Source organism: Narcine bancroftii, chromosome 14 (genome assembly GCF_036971445.1).
Source record: "Narcine bancroftii isolate sNarBan1 chromosome 14, sNarBan1.hap1, whole genome shotgun sequence".
In the NCBI taxonomy this organism is placed as follows: Eukaryota; Metazoa; Chordata; class Chondrichthyes; order Torpediniformes; family Narcinidae; genus Narcine; species Narcine bancroftii.
Genome location: NC_091482.1, coordinates 68,992,759 through 69,016,728, shown reverse-complemented (window position 1 = coordinate 69,016,728; position 23,970 = coordinate 68,992,759). Strand labels below are relative to the sequence as shown.

The 23,970-nt window shown below is 42.5% G+C and overlaps 1 protein-coding gene across 6 annotated transcripts in view; it reads left to right on the top strand.

Moving 5' to 3' along the window:
* kif7 (kinesin family member 7) overlaps positions 1–23,970 on the top strand; it is a 145,101-nt gene that overhangs the window by 3,304 nt on the left and 117,827 nt on the right. For 5 of the 6 annotated variants that reach the window (XM_069911885.1, XM_069911875.1, XM_069911874.1 and 2 more), the window contains exons 2-4: positions 3,123–3,347; positions 4,494–4,644; positions 5,750–5,859. The gene's annotated coding sequence lies outside the window, so the exon portion shown is untranslated. Of the gene's footprint in view, positions 1–3,122; positions 3,348–4,493; positions 4,645–5,749; positions 5,860–20,097; positions 20,199–23,970 lie in introns of those variants that run through there. The other variant, XM_069911877.1, reaches the window with a different exon arrangement.

The following is a 23,970-nucleotide window of genomic DNA, read 5'->3' as shown; positions in this document are numbered from 1 at the left end:
CTGTTGCCCGAGTGCTATGGTGCCTCCTTCCAGATAGCAGAAGAGAGAACTGTTTATATGAAGGGAATGTGGAGTCCTTCACAATGTTTATTACCTTTTACCTGCATTAAGTGTTGTAGATGTCCTTCATGGTAGGAAGAGAGCTCCCAATGATCTTTTCCACTGATTTCACTCTCCTCTTTAGGGTCTTGCGGTCCGAGGAGGGTCAGCTACCAAACCAGCCGGTAATGTAGTTGCACAGGATGCTCTCAATACATCCTCTCTAGAATGTAGTGAAGATAGAAGGTGGGAGATGGACTTTCCTCGGCCTTCGCAGGAAGTAGAGGCACTGCTGGGCTTTCTTGGCCTTTCTAAACAATTCATCACTCTTGACGTCAGTGTAACTGGTCGATAGTCATTAAGACAGGTTACTGCACTCTTCTTGGTTGACTCCTGTTTGAAACAGGTGGGTACCATGCCCTGCTGAAGTGTGATATTGAAGATATCTATGAATACATTCCTCAGATTCACACAGTACAAGTATTGTTCGTCCTGCTGCCATCAGGAAAGAGGTGTAGGTGCCACAAGGCTAACCCCACCAGGTTCAGGAACAGCTGCTCCCCTCCACCATCAGACTCCTCAATGACCAACTCAATCAGAGACTCATTTAAGGACTCTTTGCGCTTTATTGATTTTCTTTTTTATTCTCTCTTTATTGCACAGCAAGTTTGTTTACATTTGTTATCTGTTTACAGTTCTTTATTTATTTACATATATACACAGTGTACAGTTTTTTTTTGACCCACCAGTTAGTGGTAATTCTGCCATGCCTACAGGAAAAAGAATCTGAGGTTTGTATGTGATATCATGTATGTTCCCTGACAATAAATCTGAATTGAAGATTTAGAGGAGATCTGAGAAAGTTTTCTTTCACCAAGACTGTGCTTGGAACCCGGAACACTCTAGAATGCATTGGCAGGGGTGGTGGAGGAGTTTGGAACCATAGGGGCATTTAAGAGACTTTTAGACAGGCACATGGATAGAAGAAAAATAGAGGGTTACAAGGTAGGAAGGGAGTTTTTTGGTAGGAATATTTAAGTCAGCGCATCAAGCGCCGAATGGCCTGTACTGTGCGGTAACGTTCTTTGTCCATGGAAGAAACCATGAGATGCAAGAAAGAAGGAACTCACCACTCAATCCACAACTGGCAACTGATATACAAGCAGAAAATGCAGGAAATGCTCAGCTGATTGGGCAGCATTGTTGAAGAGAAAAGCAAAGTTTATTGATAAAAGATAATTGATCTGAAACATTAGCTCTACTGCAGGACCTGCTCTATCCAATATTTTCATTTCAAATTTCCAATCTCTGTAGTTACTTGCTTTCGGGATCAACACGAGCTATCAGTGCTCCACAAATGATCTCCCAACTGGGTGTGATTCAAGTGATGAGCCACTAAGATGGAATGTCTGCTGGAAGAGCGCCATTAATCCCAGCATCCAGTGCAGGAGTTGGTCTGAGTCACAAAGGCACCGGTTGACCTGAGTTTGCTGGAAGAGGATGATGAGTTCAAGAAGTTTCCAGCAGAAGGCTGGACAGGTATAGATGAAGAGGAAGATGCTCATGCCTGGGAAGACAATTGGGATGATGACTATGTGGAAGATGATTTTTCAAACCAATTAAGAGCTGAACTACAAAATAACATACATGATGGAAACACCATAGCTACAAGATAGGAATGGTTTGAGAATGAAGAATAAAAAAGGTTTAAAATAGTTGACTGGAAGCACCACAACATGGAGAATGAAAAGTTTATAATATTCTGTTGTCATGAACAATTTTTCTTTTGAATTTTGCTTTATTTTCCTAAACTATTTTTGATATGTAATGTGAACTGTATTGAAATTTCCTGTACTTGATAATGGTCATATTCTCAAAGTATTACACTGCATCTAGCTGGGGACAAATTCTTCACCCAAAACTGTACAGATTTCACCCAATTTAATTTTGTTGAGATAGAACGGGCAAGAGTTTACTTACCAAATATTTTGGGCGTGAGATTATTTTGACAGTATTTGTGTCCTTTTTTAAAATGTTGAGGTCTGAAGTGGAATGAGTCATAAATAAAATGCTGGCATTTATTTGATCTAGCTTGCATCTTTTAACTTAAGCAGCTTATTTGTAATTGTTGAGTAGAAAACTTGGGTATTCAGCTTTAAGAAAATAAAATTCAACTTGTTGACTAAAAAACAATAGAGCATTTCCCACGAGAGTTCTCAGGAAACCATTGCTTGGACAGACAGATCTGACAGAGTATTTTCACGATTTACCAAAGAGAGAATTTACAATGGGTAAAAAATATAAGGAGACCATATTTCCAGCTAAACTTTGGCTAAAAATAAATCGTTTTATCACACCTACATCCGAGGCATTTAGATGTCACAATGCCCCCTAACTGTTGTTCAAATCGGATTTGAAGGAGAATACTGACACAACAGTATTATTGAACGGGTAGCGCATTAATATTTTAAATGAACCTTTAGGGTGAGCGCCCATTTGCCCTCTGAGGTAGATCCCATGACACTATTCAAAGAACATTGCAGTTCTCCTGTATCCTGAGGTCAATGTTTCATCCTCGCCTTGCATCACCGAAACGGATGGTCCTCACTTTGTCACATGGGGGTCTGTGTGCGCTCACTGAGCACTATTTTGCTGCCCAGTTTGCAACGTGAGGACTGGGAATACACGAGGGATGCTAGAATCTAGAACAAAAAAAAGAACCAGGCATCATCAGTGGGAGAAAAACAATAATCAACCTTTCGGGCCGGATCTCTCCGGCAAGTCTCGAGAAACGGTTCCGGCCAGGAACGCTGACCAATCTTTAACTCCCACTGATAATGCCCAATCGGCTGAGTTCCACCAGCAGGTTGCTTTTTAAAGCAACAATTCAACAGTAGCCCACATTCAGCAGTGGTGTTACTGCTCAAGAAAGTGCGCTGCATGTAAATTAAATTTTCTTCTAAGATAAGAAGCAGGAACACATCAAAGTAATCATGGTGTGTGAACCAGTCTGGATATGTCCTAAAGACCAGTAAAATGGCATAAACCCTTCCAGTGACTGTTTGTTTCTGACTCTCTTTTAGATCTTGGGGATAATTGTATGGGGGCACGATCCTTGTCGAGTCGTGCCCAGGAGGTGTCAATACTGGGCAAAACGTCAGTATTTCATTCACATCAAGAAAGCGAGTCGATTGTTGATGGAGAACATTCGTTAAGTTGGCCTTTAATGCGGCTTGTCTTCATTATATGGGTTGCGTGGACATCCAATGGAAGCGTACGATTAAACTCTCTGCAGGCTGCAACTGATGGTAAATGATCTACGTTTTAATTCTATGTAAATAAAGCCCAGAGACACACTTGGTATTATTTGATTGTGGTTCTATGGTGTGGGGGGGTGGGTGAATTGTTTGCCATGGTTCTGCCAACAACTAGCGAACACTCTCCATAGGAATCAGAGCTAGATCATTGGAGAGAAAAAAAACAGTCAGTTTTGTGGAAAATCCAGAATCCAGGATCATCACCAACATCGTCCCCTTATCGATCGCCCCAGGAACCAGGCACATTATTCCACGTTCCTGCTGGTGCCTCTCCGTCGAGCAGTCGCTTGCCATTGAGGTACCTCCAGAACTGTGCTCCCTGCTCGGGTCTTTTGGTCCTAACCCAGTGAGTACCTACGGTCAGGAGTAAATGGCAAGTAGCAGTGATCGCCGAAATTGGCACCACTGTCTCCCCTGTCATCCTGTCTGAGATCAGTGGGACACTTGCATGAGATTGCCCCACGGAGAAACTGTCCAAAACAACAGGGCATGCATTTAAGGTCAAGGATAAGAAGTTTAGAAGGGAGCTAAGAAAGAGCATTTTCATCAGATTTCAGATTTATTGTCAGAGTAAATACTTGATATCACATACAACCCTCAATTATTTTTCCTGTGGGCCAGGCAGAATTACCACTAATTAGTAGTGCAAAAAAACTGTACTCAGCATAAACACATGTAAACAAATAAAGAAATGAAAACAAACTGTGCAAAAATTCAATTAACTGCAAAAGTAAGTGTCCCTGATTGAGTTTATTGTTGAGGAGTCTGATGGTGGAGGGGTAACAGCTGTTCCTGAAGCTGGTGGTGAGAGTCTAGTGGCACCAATACCTCTTTCCTGATGGTAGCAGCGAGAACAGAGCGTGTGCTGATTGGTGTGGGTCCTTAATGATTGCTGCTGCTCTCCAACGGCAGCGTTCCCTGCGGATGTCCTCGATGGTGGGGAGAGTTCAGCACTGGTGGTTGATCTGAGTTGGGTGGTGCATGCCCAAGATGTTGGAAGAATCTAGGATTGCTGAGGCTATGGACCAAATGCTGGCAAATGGGATCGTTAGAGAAGGTTGACTTGGTTTTCGACTTTGGCTTGGTGGGTCAAAAGGCTCGCTTTATGTGGCATGATGCACTAGCTCTTTTCTGCAGGAGTTATTGATGCTGGCCAGTAACGTGACTACTGGCTCCAGTGTGATGGAAAAAGAACATGACAGTCTGCAGACACTATGACTGAAGTATAAACACAAACCTGGAGAAACTCAGCAGGCTAAACAGCGTACTTCAAATAGCAAAGAAAAAGGTACATGACCAATGTTTTGGGCTTGAGCCCTTCATCAATGTATGAGCAAAATGTAGGCAGAGATCCGAACTAAGTGGGAAGGATGGGGGCAGAAGAAGGAGCACAGTGCCACATGGAGGAAGTAATGGGTGGATAAGGGGGGAAGAAAACACCAGCAAGAGCGGGGATGGCTCTGTGAATGGAGAGGGAAGGGGTGGAGAGCTGGAGGAAAGAAGACAGAGGGGTGGGGAAGAGAGGGAGAATGGGGAGTGGGCTAGCAGAAACCGGAGAGGTCAATGTTAATGCCATCTGGTTGGACAGTGCCCAGATGGAAAATTAGGTGTTGCACCTCCAATTTACAGGTGGTCTTAGTGGGACAGTACCGAAGTCATGGACGGACATGTCAGTGTGGGAGTGGGGGCGCACTCTTTTAACCCCTGTGTGATGCCTCCCCTGCTCGAATGTCTTGTTTAGGCGGTTCCAACCCAAGAACAATGGCAATTGCAAAAGGTCTCCGTGACCACAGCTTCCTGTGTTACCCATTCTAATCAAGCAGTCAGCTGCGTCAATGAGAAGGGGATGAATAAATGAAAGGGTATTGTGAAGCCACAGACTATAAACCTGACGTTCAGCTTTGACACAGGCCTTTCTCAGTTTTGGGGCCAGGGAGAGAGCTGTGCTCCAATAAACATCAGGTGCTGAGACCAAACCAACCCTTACCCTCCCCCCCCTCATCCAAAAGCGTGCGCACACACACAAGTGTGTGTGAGAGAGAGAGATAGAGACAGGGTGGGAGACCACACGTGGCCCTATAAAACTCGAGGACATAACCAAGATGAAATGATTCCTTTTTGACGAGAATCGATGGGAGTTAAAGTAACACAACTTTAGACCAGATGGGCTCCTGGTGTTTGATCAGAGGAAGCGAGAGGGAGGTGTGGAGTTGTGTGTTGTTGCAGGGACGCGCGCGCGCGTGTGTGTGTGTGTGTGTGTGTGTGTGTGTGTGTGTGTGTGTGTGTGTGTGTGGAGGGGTCGGTGCTGTATAATTGAAACATGGCTCAGACAGGGAAAAACAAGCTTGTTCTGGTCATGCTAAATCAAACATATGTTCACTGTTACTTTGCAGAATGAATTACACATGATCTATTAAAACAAACAGCGGCCCGTTCTGCCTTTATTTGTGCAACGGAAGAACATCTGTTTCCTGGACCTTTAAACCTTGTGCTGTGGAAGATGGTAATATTGACCTTTTCATTGATTTTGCTGCCTGGTTAATCTGATTATAGCTTGCGAGTATCGCGCTGAGTTTTCACCCCCCCTTCTCCCCTTGACAATCAGTCCCTCAGTAAACAACCCAGCGGGCCTCCTCTGAAGATCGGTATTAACCTAATTCATGGAGCGATTGACAGTTGCTTCAATTTGCATGGGGTCAACCTTAGAGAAAATTTAGAAGAAATTTTCCACTGGTCTGATTGCCTTTCTCTCAAATGCAGAATGCCCAGGGAGACTCAGAACACAAATCAAATGTTTGAACGACTGTTTCACCCCCTCTGGGAAAAGCAGTTCCTCCTCATACCCACCCTAAATCAATGTTTCACTACTGTTTGAACTACTGTTCCACTATGTCAGAAGAATTTCTCGCCAGGTCTCCTTTACTCTCCCGGATAATAACTTATCCCACCAGATCACTGATGACTGGGGCATCCATTTGCCTTATCTTAATACTGTCATCAGGATTACTCATTTAGGACTAGGACTAAAACTAATCATCCTTTTCCCCACTGCTCAATTTCAAGAATTACTCATGTCTTCTTTTAAATGTGTTTTGTTTGCAACAATTTTTCATTTGAAGTAACATTTTAATTTTTTAATTTAAATTTAAGACAGCACAGTAACAGGCCATTTCGGCCTACGAGTCTGTGCCACCTAATTTACCCGAAACTCCCCTGTATGTTTTGAAGAGTGGGAGAAAACCGGAGACCCCCTCTGGGGAAAACCGACGCAGACACGGGGAGAAAGTACAAACTCCTTACAGACAGTGCGGGACTCGAATCCTGGTCCCAATTGCTGGTGCAATGAAGGATTTGCACTAACCAGTTCACCAACCCTGATACCATTTATTTGTACTTGGTTATAATCAAAATCTCAAATGACATAAGTCAGGGCTTCATGTGTTTCTTTCTCAATTGCCTAAAAAAACTAAATATCTTGTCACTGTGGAATGCTTTTGCAATGGTCAATCCCACCTAAATCAATAAATTGCGAATACTCTCAAGACATAAAAACCCAGGATGTTGGAAATATTTAGCAGGTCAAGCAGTATATGTGGAGAGAGAAATAAGTGTTGACATGTTAGGTTGATGGCTTTTCTTTAAAAGCTTTCATTCAATCATTTCAGATTTCTGTCATCTGGGGTATTTTTTATGTGTAGGGGTTTCAGAAAAAAATATTTGTAACGTCTCCTAGCACGATGGCTTTTTTTAAAACATGCAGCCCAGTGACAGGCCCTTCTGATCCATGAGCCATGACACCCAAATAATCCCATTAACCTACATCCCCAAAATGTTTTGAAGGGTGCGAAGAAACCAGAGCACACAGACACGGAGAGAACATACAAACTCCTGACAGACATTTCTGGATTCGAACCCCGATCACTGGCACTGTAACAGCATTGGACTAACCACTTCTCTAACTGTGTTGGAAGGAAGGGAACTAGATGATTCAGAATTAATCTGCATTTTCATCTCTTGTCCCAGCTTTTGGAGAATGGTCCTTACACTGCTCCATATTAGAATATTCTGAGACCCAATGATATACCTTCACCCTCTAACAATCAAACAGTTTTGCATCCATTGTAAAATATGTTCACCGATTCATGCTTTTAATCCTAGATTTCCACATAAACTGTTTCAAATGATTTCACTGAGTAATATCTCAGCAAAGCAAATATGAACCACGTGCACCTAATGTGTTGCCTGTGTCCATCCAACAGCCAATTGCAGATCAGAAATGATAGGTTTTTTTTATCCATCCAGACCAGCAGAGTTTTGTACCTAGAAGGAAGATTTATTATCATAAAACATTAGAACATAAGAAATAGGTGCAGGAGTCGGCCATCTGGCCCGTCGAGCCTGCTCCGCCATTCAGTGAGTTCATGGCTGATCTTATGAGAGGCTCATCTCCACCGACCTGCCTTTTCCCCAGATCCCTTAATTCTTCTTCTATATAGATAACTATCCAACCTTGTCTTAAAAATATTTCCTGAGGTCACCTCTACTGCTTTAATGGCCAGTGATTTCCACAGATTCACCCCCTCTAGGAAAAGCAGTTCCTCCTCATACCCACCCTAAATCAATGTCCCCTCATCTGGTGTCCCACACCAATGGAACCAACTTACCTGCATCTATCTCATCTATTCCCAAATGAATGAGTATCCCATATGGTAACTCTTATTTCCACACATTTTTCTTCCCAATTTTCCTCTTTGATTTTCTCCTTTGATGCTTCATTTCTTCCATTCTTTTTCTCCCACAATCATTTTAATACCTATATTAAAATCTGTTTCGTGGATTCTGATCACACTAAATATTCCAGCTTTCTGATGCCAATCACTGAATGGAGATTAAGCATTCTGTAATCATCATATTCAAGCTGATTAAAGGGACGGCCCAGAGATTTAAAATCTTAAGTGGCATTTGAAGTTGTCTTCCTTTCTTCAGGTTGACTGCAGCATCCACACCTCAACTATGAACCGGTCTTTCACGAGCAGATCTGCCCTTTATTTCCAGTTCCTTTTGTGCTTTTTAAATTTAGTTTGTTAGGTATTGAGCACCTCTCTGGGAGTTGATGGTGCACAGAAGTGGAAGAGGGAATAGCTGCTATAATGCAAAGGATGGCGTTTTTTTCTATATTGGAATCTAAAATGAGTTGTTTACATTTCTTCATTTGTTTACATGTGTACATAGTGTACAGTATAGTTTTGCACTTCTAATAAGCGGTAATTCTGCCATGCCTTCAGGAAAAGGAATTTCAGGGTTGTATGTGATGTTGAGTATGTACTCTGACAATAAATCTGAAACTGAATTTTGACAGTGGAGGGACAGAGCATACGTTACAGAAGTAACTCCATCCCCTCCATTTCCCCCAGCTCTGCCAGTTGTACAAAAGTTTAAATAAAATTTAAAAAACAAGAGTCATCAAATCAGAGTCGTACAGCATGGAATAGGTGGTTTGGCTGAGCTTGTCCATGCTGACCAAGCTGGCATTTGGATGCATTTGGTCTCTCTCTAAACCCTTCCTGTTCATAGATTCGTCCAATCTCTTTTGAATTATGTATTGTGCACATTTGTGGTCACAATACATAGGGCAGCTCATTCCACATGTGGACCACCCTCTGCATACGACTGCCCTCTGCATGCGGACCACCCTCTGCATGCGGACCATCCTCTGCACGTGGACCACCCTCTTCATGCAGACCTCCCTCTGCATGTGGACCACCCTCTGCATGTGGACCACCCTCTTCATGCGGACCACCCTCTGCATGTGGACCATCCTCTGCATGTGGACCACCCTCTGCACATGGGCCATCCTCTTCATGCAGACCACCCTCTGAGTGAAAAGTTGCCTCTCTGGTCCCTCTCAGCCCACTAGTTCTAGAATCATCTACCCTGACAAAATAGTCAAGAGTCCATTGGTGCATCCCCATCCAGGGAAGAAAATAAGTATCAAAAGTGAACCATCTATGGAATTGTGTCATTTAGAATTTATCTGAGAAGTTTTTAGGATGGGCGGTGGAATCTGGGCTAAGTTCATTCGATTCTTTTTCTCGGCAAAATTTCCTCGACTTATGAATACAGAAATCATATTTGATTTTAGAAAGGTTTATCACTTAATTGGCCTGCTTGATTTTCATTGCTTTGTTAGTTTCCTATGGAGCATTTATCAGTGTGATTTGACATGAGCCGGTAATAAAACTACAATTTCCATCAAAGCAAGGAAATTGATTTTATTGTCTGTAACAGATTTGTTAATTCACAACTCAAGAAGGCAAATCAGTGATGCTGTTTCTTTCCACCATATTGCTTCTGAGTGAATGGAACAGCTGCCCAGTTCCTCCAAGGATACATTCAGTTGCCTCAATAGTTGCCTAAAAGACCTAAACAGTCTTTTTTCCTTGAAAAAGGGCTCAGGCCCAAAAAGTTGGCAATATTTTTGTCTCCTATAGATGCTAAAAAAAACCTGCGGGGTTCCTCCAGCATTGCAATGTTTTTACTAAATTCAGTTTCTGTATTTCTGACTGTGGTTGTAGAAAGGTCAATTTGCAACAAATTGGCTTCTGGAGTCAACCTCAGAGGCCACAGATCACAGAGGGGAAATCAAACTCCACGTTGTCAGTCCCTGATAGCTATTAACACGTTCACCAGCAGGGGCCACCGGTTAGCAATCTTCTGCAGAAATCTGCCCAATTTGGTCCTCTATAAGACAATTATGGATAAAGAAGACAATTCGGAATTTTAATACAGATTGAAAAATACTTTATTTTTTTATTCTCCACACAGCAGAAATCATATTGTTCAATTATTCTAGGTATTTCCTTCCACTTCACTATTGAATAATGTATTCCAAGTATTGAATATGAGGGAATATTAGGAGAATAATATGGGATTTGAGTAGAATTAGTATTGGTGGGCACTTGCGTGGACTCAGTGTGTGAATGTAAGTTTTAAAGTACAGTAGTAACCAAAATAACATCACGGAGAATGTTCATGGTCTGTTTTGATAACTCAGCTTGGTAAAAGACTGTTAACTATTGGGTAAGGGACATGACCCTGATTAATGAATCTCAAGAGAATTCTAAGGAATATGTACTTATATGGAGGAGTCTAGGGATCTGAAGGTATAAAAGATATGATTTATAAGCCATGAGGAGTCTCTCTTGGGGTGAGATTAGCTGCCTGTAGTAGTGCTTCTTGCTGTAACGGAGTTCTCATGCTTTTCAAAGTAATTCAAAGTCTGTCCAGCTGTATTCATGTTGGTTTTCAAACAACATTAGGTCCACTTTTAACATGGGGCCAAGGGCCTGTTCCCATGCTGTCTCTCTATCTGAGACTATGTGGTATTTCTTGATATCAGACCTCAAATTGCCTTGTAAAAATTGAAGAAACTCATGAGCCTGGAAAAGCATCTGTGTCCCTCTGCTGAATTGTTAGACATTTAACCCCTCCTTTGCCAGCAATTGTGTATGAAATGGATCATCCACCACTTTGGACAAAAAGGGGCTACACATCCCAGAACCAGGCAAACATGAAAATAATTTATTAAAGTTGACACCTGCTCTTCCTTCAGGGTCTGTTCTCCATTTTTCACACAGAACTAACCTAGGACTAACTTGGTCTTACAGAAGAGCAGCCAGTGGAGAATCTGACCCTCCCCAGTCCTTAATTTCATCCCATGGCTATCCATGGCTCACTCTGAGAATCAGTTTGTCTCTGCATTCCTCTCTAACTTAAAGATCACAGCAGCCCAGTGCTAACAAAACTATTTATGATGACAGCTGCATTTCAGTGCTCTCTTTTTACTGTCTGTAACATAAGCTCTAAACACTGGAGCTGTAATGTTTTAAATTTAAATTTAGACTTACAGCACCATTTTGGCCCACAAGTCCGTGCCACCCAATTTATACCCAATTAACCTACAGCTCCGGTACATTTTGAAGGGTGGGAGGAAACCGGAGGGCCTGGGGAACACCCACACAGGCACAAGGAGAACATACGAAGTCCTTCCAGTCAGTGTGGGTTTCGAACCCTGGTCCCGATCGCTAGTGCTGTAAAGGCATTGTGCTAACCAGGCCACTCATCCAACAGATTCAGGAATTACAGATGTCATCTTCCCCAACCCCTATTGTCATTGACATTAGTCCACACATCACTTACCTGGATGTTCAGACAATTTATTCTTCTCTTCCCATTTAAAATATTCAAGTGTATAGATTAAACCCAGTTGCATTTCACTGAATTCATCAGAGACTAGAAATAGAATTTAGGAGCTACCTAAAATCTATGGGTTACTTTCAGATTGGGAGGTGTACATGACAGGAACTCTCTCCTCACAGGAGCCTTTAATAAGCTGCCACTGAGGACAGAAGAAATATTATCAACCGGAAGCCAGCAAAGGTGACCTGAGGGCAACATTTTATCTGAAAGAATAATTAATTTCATCTGATTTGCAGCATTTTGTTTAAACGTCTGGAAATATTGTATTGTCAGTCAGAGCCCTGAACGAGGTTGATAATTTTGTAAGCTTTGCTCAGATGCAGGGAATACACTTAAGAGTTTTCAGATCAGACATATAATCACAGGAGTGGAAATCTTTAGAATTCTAAGCATCAATAGATTTTGAGATACAAATAGAATGAACGGACATGGGGATGAATTGGGAAAATGGATTTGAGGTGAAGGGTGAGCCGTGCTATGTTAAAATGATCACAAGAAAAAGGAACAGAAGCAGGCCACTAGGCCCATCAAATAAAGATTTTCCAGAACTGCGTCGATTGTGGCACAGTTAGCAAGGCAGCAAGTTCAACAATGGTGAGTCACTTTGTACCTTCTCGCCATCTGCATGGGTTTCCACTGGGTGCTCGAGTATCCTCCCATGTTCCAAAGACATATGGGATTCGAAGGTCATTGGTTATGTGGATACATTTGGGCTGGAGGGGCCTTTTACCTTGCTGTATCGCTAAATTAAAATTAAGTATGTGTGATTACTGATAGATGAAATGCGAGTACTCTTGGCAATACCCATTACTAAGCATTAATGGTATGCTGCTTTATTTACTTAAGTAACTACCACCAACAACCTCTTTGCCACCTTTCCTCTTCCAGGCCCCACCTTCATCTTTACAAGCAGCTGGAGATAACACGGCAGGTGTTCTCTTAATCCATGTGCAGCTGCCATTTAATTAAACTAAATGTGTGGTGTAGTTCTCAGAAGAGGACAATGCGCACCAGTCAGGATTAACCAAAACATCCTGTCCCTGTTTTTTGCCAACACGTCTTTTGCTTAAAAAAAATGAAGAGGTCGCATTTCAATTAGCTCCCTTTTTCAGATTTGGGTTTGCGATTATATGCTCTCTGTATCAAGGTCAGATACAGTTGTGCAGGAGCCTGTTCAACTTATTATCCACAGGAGAGATCAGAGTCACATTTGAGATTTCCTCCAAAGTTAGCAAACTCAAATCCCTGTACACACATAGCTCATTTCTACTTCTTCATTATTTCAGAATGTCCTTGCTCCACAGAATTCATTTCTCCTTTTTACCCTATGGATTTCTCACTTCATCCACTCCTTTTCTAATCACATTTGCAACACTTTGAATTCCTTCCGTTGCATTAACAGTATGCAGTTTCCTGCCCATAAATTCCACATTTTTACCATGGACATCCAAAGCCTGAACAATCAGCCAGAGGCAATTTTGCTTTTCCCTTGAACAAAAGACCACACATTCTCATCTTGCTCCAACTCTCTGAACATTCTCATCATCAGTGTCTTTTGCTTTTACCCTTATTCACGGGCTTGAATTGAATGGCACTGCTATGGGACATTGTAAAAGTCTATGCTACCCACCTTTCTCACCCTCCCTTTGTGGTATACACTTCTCATTCTTAATTTCAATCCAATTCAAGTTCAATTCCTCATGCCCTTTTTTTTTAATCGCTGACTGGTTTATTCCATTTTCTGCTTTGCTTTCAAATAGACATATTTAATCATTTGTAGCCAGTTTTCATCTTCCACTGATTCTCAACCAGCTCATGGCTGACTCTTCCATCCTTGCTCGAATTTTCCACCTCCATTTTAAAGGATAGACTAGCTGCAAATATTAACTAAAACTCTACTGACTGCCACAACTTCTTTCCTATTCACTTCATGCATGGACACCAATTCCTCCCTCCTCGCCATCTCCAATTTCCAAATTCTGCCTCTGACTTGGCTTCTATTTTTTTCTCACTTGAGGCTTCACCATATTTATATATATATATATATATATATATATATACAAGAACCTTTGACCATATCTGTTTATATTCTTACTTTCTTGTTTTCCTCCCTCCCAAACCATGATGGAATTCTTCTCTCTATCCTTCACCTTCCTCCCTACCAGTCATCATATCATCTTCTGCTACTTCTGGGAACCACCACCAAATACATTGGGTTAGTTTGTTCTGTCAGATAGCCTATGGCTCTGCGGGGACCTGATCACTAACCATAGATCATGACACATCTGATGTTCCCTCCTCCCTTGAACTTATAAATGCACCAAGGTTGCTCCAGAACTTCCTAGGCTGACGAGCTGAATACTTTTAGCATTTGGTCCCTCAGCTTTACCCCAACTGTTTTAATGGCATTGCCATTTAAAAGGTAAGTGGTTTGGATTTTACCACGATTGTAATTAAGAATTATGTTTTAACATTTTACATTACTGTTTTAAATGAATTTTCCAACAATATCTATTGCCCTCCCTCCTCTTTTCCTACTGCGAGAGGTTCCAAACATATTCCTGTACCTTTTTCAATGCGCTCTACAATATTTGCTCTTCTCGAGCTATTTACGACATTGGGACGATCAACCAGAGATTGGTGATGGTTCATTGAAAAATCTCCAATGACTGCAACCATGACTGAAGGCTTCCTGGTACCTGTCATTTTAATTTTCCATCTCACTCCCACTCAGACCTCTCTGTCCTCACTGTCTACTATTCCAATGAAGTTCTACTTAAGTACAAGAAACAACATCTTCTCTTCCAACTAGGTACATTACAACCATCCAGAGAACATTGTGTTCACCAATTCCCTATAATGATTCTACTGCTCCCATTTATGCATTCTTTATTTCCTTCCTTGTACAATTGCCAGCCACTTCTGCCTTGAATCAATAATATTGAGGGGAAGGCTAGTACACTCATGCCTTCAGAGGCTGATTATAAATTGTCACTGACTTGTTCACTGAAGTGTACAAGTTAATCAACCAACATGTATAAAGCAAAGAAAAATGAACACAAGAAATGAGAAGAGGAAAAGGCCATTTAGCCCCTCAGGTCTGTTCCGATGCCTCACATTGTGGCTGCTCTTCTACCTCAATGCCCACTTTCATGCCTATCCCTTTATCCCTTGACTCCTTCAATATTTGAAAATCTACCAGACTTGGTTCAAAAGGTAATACTAGGTAATGAAGATTTTTCTTCCTAAACATTTTTGGGTATATTTTACAGATTTTGGGCTGCTGATCATAAAAATCACGTTAAAATTTTCTTATCACAAACCATTTTTTAGATATAACCTATTTGTGATTTCCGGTCATATTTTAAGTCTACTTCAAGCATGCAAAACCATGGAGTGCAACATGTCATTGAAAATTCATTTTCTGCCTTCATACTCTGACGTCTTCCGGCTGATCTGGGTACAGTCAGTGGCAAACACGGTGAAAGGTTTCACCAGGACATTGCGACCAAGGGAAAATGGTACCAGGGCAACTGGAATCCATCAATGTGGCCGACTATTGTTGGACACTGATGCGAGAGACATCAGATGCTGAGTCTGAATGAAAATCAGCGGCCAAACATTTTTAGGTCAGTTGTACTAATGCAATGTGTCCGCGTCATGATGTGATTAAGCATGCTCAATTCAATAAAAATTAATTTACTGTTTCTGCAACTTCCAAACTGATACAGCAAATGTGTAATTATCTCTGTTTTCAGTTTGAAGTTCTTTTAATTTTTATTTTAGACATGCAGCACAATAACAGGCCATTTCGGCCTACGAGTCCGTGGTGCCCAATTAACCTACAACCTGAGGTACATTTTGATCTGTGGGAGAAAATTGGAGCCCCTGGAGGAAACCCACGCTAACACGGGGAGAACATACAAACTCCTTGCAGACAGTTCAGTACCCGGTCGGTCCTGATTGCTGGCGCTGTAGCAGCATTATGGTGACCACTACGTTAACTGTACTGCCTATCTATCATAATTGACTTTCATAATCTTCAATTTTATTCAGGAAGCAAAGCTTTGGACAGTGTAATCAAAGGCTGAACCTCAACATCCCTTTTGTGTAGAGAGTGCCAATGACCACACCATTTTAAGTGAATAAATTTCTACTTATTTCAGTCCTACATAACCTAACTGCACTTTGAGGTAACACTGAATTCCATTCTCTTTAGTCAGGAAAAACATCCTCCTGCATCCACCTTCTCAAGTTTGCAAAGTACTTTGTATGCCTCAACTTATCTGATCTTTCACTTGACCTTTAAGAACACACAGGTCCCTTTAATTTTTCAACATTTTAAAAGTGCATTATATTTTTGTACTTAATTGCCAAAGTGTATAGCCTCACGTTTTACTGTGTTGTTCTCTATCCACCATGTTGTTCCTCACTTACTCCATATGTCCATGTCACTTTGAAGCCTCTTTCATTCTCATCACTGTTAAGTCTCATCACCAAATCTGGAAGTTTCACATTTGGTTGTCTCAAGCAATTCATCAAGTAGGTGAATGCCAAGCATCAATTCCCCATTAGTCAGAGTCTGCCAACTAAAGAAGGATTCCTCCATTGCTTTTCTTGGTTTTCTATCTGTTATTAAAAGCCTCCCGAAAATCCAAGAAACCAAGACCCACTGATTCTCCCTTATCTACCCTATTAGATGCACCCTTGGACAACATTAATAAGTCGGTGAAACATCTCCCTTTCATTAATCCATATTGATTCTGCTTAATTATATTATTATTTTATCAAGGTCTGAAGCACTTTCCCAGTTTCTGATAACAGGCTAACAGATCAATGGTTCCCCCTATTAACTTTTTTTCTGAATTAATGGGGACACATTGACAGCTTCCTCTGCAGGAATCATTCCAGAAAGCTCCTCTCCCAATTTGTCTCTGCTGCACAGCACTGACCCACCCTCACTTGTGACAACAAATATTTACAATGCATTAGATCATGGAAAAATTGGACTACTTGAGAGCCACCTTCCACCAAAGACAGGCATCAAACAATGACATTTCCCATCACCCTCAGTGTGTCAGTAAAGCCTTTGGTTCACTGAGTGTTCAAAAAGCCAGCACAAAGTTCATGGCCAACCGATCGCCATGATTATTGTCTTGTATGCTTCAGAGATACAGCCAACCTAAGGAGGGCAAGAGAGAAATATCACACGCATTGGTCCTGTAAAATCCGAGATCCTTCTTGAGATCAGGTGACACAACGCAGGGCTAAAATGATGTTGATTTGATTCAATGGGTCTGATTTTAAGATACCTGAAATACATTAACCACATAGGATCTAGTTTAGGATTTGTTGTCTTTGGGGGGTGGAACCAACTGGAGTACCCAGTGGAGAAGATGCAAACTGAACACAGAGAGAGCACTGTCGGGCAGGAGTGGTGCTGTTCATCAATGGTTCTCCTAGGAATATTGTGGAAGTCATAGATGGTTCCGAGTGCCAATGTCACTGAGTTATTCCTATCTTGAAGAAAATCTTACCAAACACACAAGTGGAGAGATATTGGAGGCGATGTTGATAAAGTTAAATGAGGAGTGGATGAGTCCTTCTGTCCAACAGAATCATTAAAATGGCTGATGCAACTATCTCTGGGCTCTGGGAAATACATGAGGTTTGGTCCATTAATAATTCTGAAATGATGTTTGATTGTGGCAGGGTTGGGACTTGGACCTATGGCTCTTGATGGAGCAGATCAATGGCACCAGGTGCTTATCCAGCAGAACCAAGATACAACGAACCTTGGGCAGAGGCATTTTTTTTAAAGAATAGACTGCAGACATTCTTAACTTTCGGACTGCGCTCAAAGTTTATGGGTAAGTTTAGTTGATTTCTTCTGTACTTCTATCGATTACGTAAAAAACATAAATTATGATGGCACTCCGTGGATTCCTTTCCCACTTTGCCCTGATGAGAATAACTGGAGTAGAGAGAGGAGGAGAATTCGCAGCCAAACTCACTGGGATTTGGGGATGGGGAAGACTTCCGGCATGATATCGGTGACTTGCATGGAGAAGCAAACTCTGGAATGGGACAAAACCAGCGTTGCCCAAACGCAGATGAGGAACAGTGGATTTTCGCAACTCCCTATTGATTCCCGGAGGCTTTTTGCAATTGCCTCTGGTTGGAAATAACCTTAACTTTGGCTTGGCTTCGCGGACGAAGATTTATGGAGGGGGTAAAAAAGTCCACGTCAGCTGCAGGCTCGTTTGTGGCTGACAAGTCCGATGCGGGACAGGCAGACACGATTGCAGCGGTTGCAGGGGAAAATTGGTTGGTTGGGGTTGGGTGTTGGGTTTTTCCTCCTTTGCCTTTTGTCAGTGAGGTGGGCTCTGCGATCTTCTTCAAAGGAGATTGCTGCCCGCCAAACTGTGAGGCGCCAAGATGCACGGTTTGAGGCGTTATCAGCCCACTGGCGGTGGTCAATGTGGCAGGCACCAAGAGATTTCTTTAGGCAGTCCTTGTACCTTTTCTTTGGTGCACCTCTGTCACGGTGGCCAGTGGAGAGCTCGCCATATAACACGATCTTGGGAAGGCGATGGTCCTCCATTCTGGAGACGTGACCCATCCAGCGCAGCTGGATCTTCAGCAGCGTGGACTCGATGCTGTCGACCTCTGCCATCTCGAGTACTTCGACGTTAGGGATGTAAGCGCTCCAATGGATGTTGAGGATGGAGCGGAGACAACGCTGGTGGAAGCGTTCTAGGAGCCGTAGGTGGTGCCGGTAGAGGACCCATGATTCGGAGCCGAACAGGAGTGTGGGTATGACAACGGCTCTGTATACGCTAATCTTTGTGAGGTTTTTCAGTTGGTTGTTTTTCCAGACTCTTTTGTGTAGTCTTCCAAAGGCGCTATTTGCCTTGGCGAGTCTGTTGTCTATCTCATTGTGGATCCTTGCATCTGATGAAATGGTGCAGCCGAGATAGGTAAACTGGTTGACCGTTTTGAGTTTTGTGTGCCCGATGGAGATGTGGGGGGGCTGGTAATCATGGTGGGGAGCTGGCTGATGGAGGACATCAGTTTTCTTCAGGCTGACTTCCAGGCCAAACATTTTGGCAGTTTCCGCAAAGCAGGACGTCAAGCGCTGAAGAGCTGGCTCTGAATGGGCAACTAAAGCGGCATCGTCTGCAAAGAGTAGTTCACGGACAAGTTTCTCTTGTGTCTTGGTGTGACCTTGCAGGCGCCTCAGATTGAAGAGACTGCCATCCGTGCGGTACCAAATGTAAACAGCATCTTCATTGTTGGGGTCTTTCATAATAACCTTAACACAGAACGGGTTAATGCTCGCAGTCACTTCACGTTCTCATCTCGATGATCGATCGAATTCACGCACAATATGATTTATATCAACTGCGAGAGGTCGACTCCATCCAGACTCTGAAAATATATTTGTAAGACGACTTATTTTCGCACCTCCACTGTATCTAGAGGATAACCACGTCTGAATATAAATGCGCGCATCCAGGCTTCACATAGGTGGCAAACAGCCGAGCTGATCTTGGACAAATGAGATGGGAATTTATTTAGATTCAGACTTGAGTTTGTGGGTAGAACGGTCTGCTAAGTAGGAATAAAGTCGAGAGGAACTTAGAAAAATAGAATAGGCCCAGTCGTGAATATGTGCTTTATTTTAAAATAACAACACACATCAGCTTCGTGTTTCTCTCCAGGAGAAGACATGTTTGCAGCTCTTGGTTGGAAATTGTTTCTCTACACCGAATTGGATCGATGTGAATCTCCCCAATCAAAACGTCACCCAAACAAGAGTAAAAGCTCATGATCTTTCATCGATTTTATGATATTGCAGTGGGGCACATACAATGACAGCCGTTTTTATTTTGTCGAGCTTGTTATGTGCATCAAAAGTAACCGTGGACTCGTCTTTGCAAATGTTTCGCCCTCGAGATATTAAAGATGGTACTTGGACAATTGTTCAGAAACACCTAAGCCTTTTATTTTAAGTGTTGACGTAAAATGTTCCAGCAAGCAGCTTGCTCACAGCCCAAGGGTCCTCGCCTGCGTTTCAAGGATCGAAGACAGAGACTCTTCTTTTGAAAAGGAGATTTCCCTTTCGATGACGCCATGATCTCCCGCATAATTGCCAGACCACCTGTGGGTTGACAAGAAGAAAGAGCGGCTTCATCCGACAGCCCTTGAGCGAACGAGGGGGCTGGAGAAGAGGGGAGAGACAGAGAGAGAGAGAAAGAGCGAGTGATAGAGTAAGAGATGGGGAGAGAGAAGAGAATGGTGGTGGAAGAAGTGGAGCAGGAGAAATAATGCTTGGGGGAGGGTGAGAGGGAGGGGAGGAGAGAGGGAAGGAAAAAAATGTCCTGCCTATTGTTCCAGCCTAACATATAAGGGAGCGCTGCTCCACCGCTCAGTGCTCCTGTCACCGCGAGTGAAGATGAGCAGAGAACTGGACAGTAGCCAGCGATCCTGTGATACAGAGGCTCAGTTCCATTTCTCTGTCAACAACAGTGTCTGAGTCAGACTCGCAGACGCTAACAGACCGGTCTCTGCGGCTGGAGGGTGAGTTACACAGAAATAGAATCCAACAAGGTACGAAGGGAAAGGATCTCGGAGAAGACGTTCTTTATCTAAGACGGTACAAATGATAGTCAATGTCTATTTATCAAATGTATCATGGGGGAATCTAAAATAGGACGTTCCGGTCTCTTATTTGAACTGATTTTAGCAATAAATGTGTGGCTTTGAATCATCATTCAAACTTTATGGGTCTTCCTGCAACACCAGGTTTTGACAAGTAAATATTCTACTCAATTTCCCACGGGCTTTTAGCTGTGTGGAAATGACATCCTACCTGCAAGGGAAGGGCACAATAAGTAGACTCGAAAGGGAAGTTAACATTTAAAGAACCAAAATGTGAAGAATTTCTTTGAGGAAGTAGCCGATGCTTTCCCTGCCTCGAGTTGCCCACGATCCCTGAAGCGGGCGAGAGCGCTCAACAGGTGTCCAGCAGAGAGCTCCTTAAACTTGGTCTCATTTTCTGGGGGTGGGGAAGGATGAGCATGGTGGGCATGCAGTCCAAAGAATTCTATTGGTGAAAATAGCAAGGAAGAAAGGGGGCAAAGGTTCTGACGCCAAAGCCTCCGTGATTTACTTATTCGTGGTTAATTTTATAAACAATGCTACAACATTTCCATGTCAAATGGAGAGAAGCGGGGGAGGTTTTTTTTTGACGATCAAAATAGACCTGGCTCACAGATCTCACGAGAGTCTTCTCGGACCGTAGAGATACATTGACATATAGATAGAGAATCATTTCGGAGCTTAAAGTTTGGGATCCGGAGGTCGAAGACTGAGCAAGTGACGAATCATTTCCCTGCCCATCCCTTTCTGTCACATAGAGATGTTCTGTCTAATTTGGGAAATCAAATTAACTCAAAACAAACGTTTAATATGTTGGACCCAGTGTCCTGTTTGAGAGAAACCGCCTTTCTAGTTTACGGACTACGGTGTCTCCCCGACTGTTTCTTGCCTTAGATGTCCAATTGAGCGTGTTCCTGTCTGTCTTAGAACGTGTCCACAGTGTTTTCCCCCTCTTTCCATCACTGTCTGTAAAGCTGTCGGTCTGTGTCTGCGCCTTTCCTTGGTGGTTGGCTCTGCTCTTTTCTGGCTATCTGCCTGCGTGACTTCCTCTCATTCGGTCTGCCACTGGGTCGTGTCTTTGTGTGACCGATCGTCTGCGCAGTCTGGGGAAATTCATGGCGCACCCTTTAACATTGCAAGGCTGTTTTTCTTTTACTCATGTAATAGGCACTCGATGCGTTGATTATGGGGTTACTGTAACCAGGTATTTTCAAATCAGCCCCACACAATTGGGAACAGTGCGTGATGAATCTCGTTGAATGTTGAAACTCCGGTGAGTTGGCATTGGAGTAAAATACGTTTCCGTACATTTGTAGATTCGTGTCCATTAGCGTTTCGGTTCAACCCCACATTTAATGTTTTGTCAAGTGTGGATGGACTTAATGGGCGGGAAATTATTTTTGGAGGAGGTGATGTGGTGTCCGGGTGCACGTAGACCTTTTACTATCGGTCGGTAAATTTCTGTGCCCATATAATCAGTGGATTTACGACGTGAGCACGGGTCTTCTCAGACTGGGCGAGATTCCATCAACCCTTGGACTTTGGCCTCAAGCTTCATAAATCAGACTGAGCGAGTTTAAGACGAAAACCAGTCCAGGTAAAATCAGCAAATCTCTAAAAGGCGGTGAACGGGACATAACAAATCACTTCAGGATCTACAGTTTTTGCAAGCACAGCTCGAATTGCTTCTGCTTGGGTTAACATCGGGGGTTAGGGTTCCACGGGGCGCCAGCTCCCCCTCCGGCACTGAGTCCTCATTTCCAAGTGTGGATGGTTATTTGTTTCAGTACCGAGGGGTGGACAGCGTTCAGAGCAAGGCTCCGCTTGCCCTCGCCTCCCCGAATCCCGCGGCTACTTTGCCATTCTTCTGTTCTTATCCAAACAGGCAACCGTCTCACACTCGTTTATACTCTCCCAGGGCAACCTGTTCCTTGCCATTCACAACCTCTCCATCAACTCAGCCCAGGAAAATGAATCAATTCCTTCTGCCAAATCTCTTGCCAAGCTCTCAATTTTATCGTCTGATTCCCAATCACACAGAAACGCTAAACACGACTATGATGAAATGAAAATCTGTTACACCGTTCTTTGATCTAAAGTATTCTACCTTATTACTACCAAATCTTCGGAACTCTGCGTTTCTTCGTTTTCTGCCTCTTGATTTGCTACTCCTAGTCCTCTCTCGAATATTAAGGCAACCTTTCGCCTGGGTCTATTTTCTAAAGTAAAATGTCAATTTATCAATTTCCTTATTCCCTGTGTCCAGCTTTTCTTCCTCTCCAACACTGGAATTGTCCTATTGACGTCCTACTGGGGAAGCTCCATGTTGCAGCAGAATCTGTTCTATTCTATCTGGATTCATTTGCACTGGAATCCAATGACGCATCCCCTACCTGTGCAGTCGGAGACCAATTGGTTTTTGAGTTAACATTTCAGGTATATGGGCTCTGGAAGTAACATTTCATTTTTAAAAATACACTGTTAATACTTCTGACAACTCCAGATTAGAACTGCTTTCGAAATGTATTGGACTCCTTCATGTTTCGATAACAGCCTGCATTTTTGTTAACAATTAGCTCTTTGAAGATGACATTGGCATTTCTGCATTTGTAATAAAAGTATCCCTATGACTCCATTAAAATTGCACTTGCAGACTGTGATTAGGAGGAATAAATGGCCTTAATCAGGATCTGATTATCTTCCCACATTTCAGATCATTTATAGATTGTGAGTTGCAAAATCAATGACAGTTGTCAGACAGTTTCACTAGGCTCTGTGGAGTGATTGTTTCTGTTGCAGATAAAAATAAGAAACATTTATACAGTATTTTTCATGACCTTGGGATACTCAAACACACTTGCAGCTGATGTAACATTTCTGAAATAGACTGCAGGAAACATTACAGGCAATTTGCACACCACAGCCTTCCACAAGCAACAACGTGATAATAGCAGATTGTTTGATTTAGAGTGATGTTGTGTAACATGCAGATATTGGCTCTTCGAGCATGTTAACTCTTCATCAAATTAATGCTATTGGACCTATTACATCGACTTTGGAGAGAAAACAAGTGAAATCTTTTCATTGCAATGGAAAAAATGGCTTTCTCAACAAGGCTGCAATCGCTGAATTTAGACCTGATTTGCTAACTTCTCCAGAGGGGTGGGAGGTGTCACTAAATTACCCATGACTGACCTCAGTTAATGAGATGTATCTGAGCACATAGAAAGATAAAATAATGTTTTCTTTGATAGGAAGTAAAAATATCACATTACACAGAACACCTGATACATCACCAGCCATTGTATTTTGTACAAGATATTTGAAATGAAGATAATGTTGAGCTAATGATTTAATCCAGAGGACAAGGACTTGGAATGTTTGAAACACTTGTGAAACAATTCGAAGTTCCTGGAATAATAATCGTGATGTTACTACACAATGGTGACAATAAAAGGGCATTTTAAAGGAGGACATTAAAGGCAGGGGATGTCCAACTTAGAACAAAGCAGAATATTTCCATTCAACTTAATTCAGGTGGCGGTTCGAAGTGTAAGGTACCAGCAAATTTTGTGAGTGTGTGTGTGTGTGTGTGTGTATGAATGTGTGTATGTGTGTCTATGTGTGTATGTGTGTCTATGTGTGTATGAGTGTGCTTGTGTCTGTGTGCGTATGAGTGTGTATATGAGCG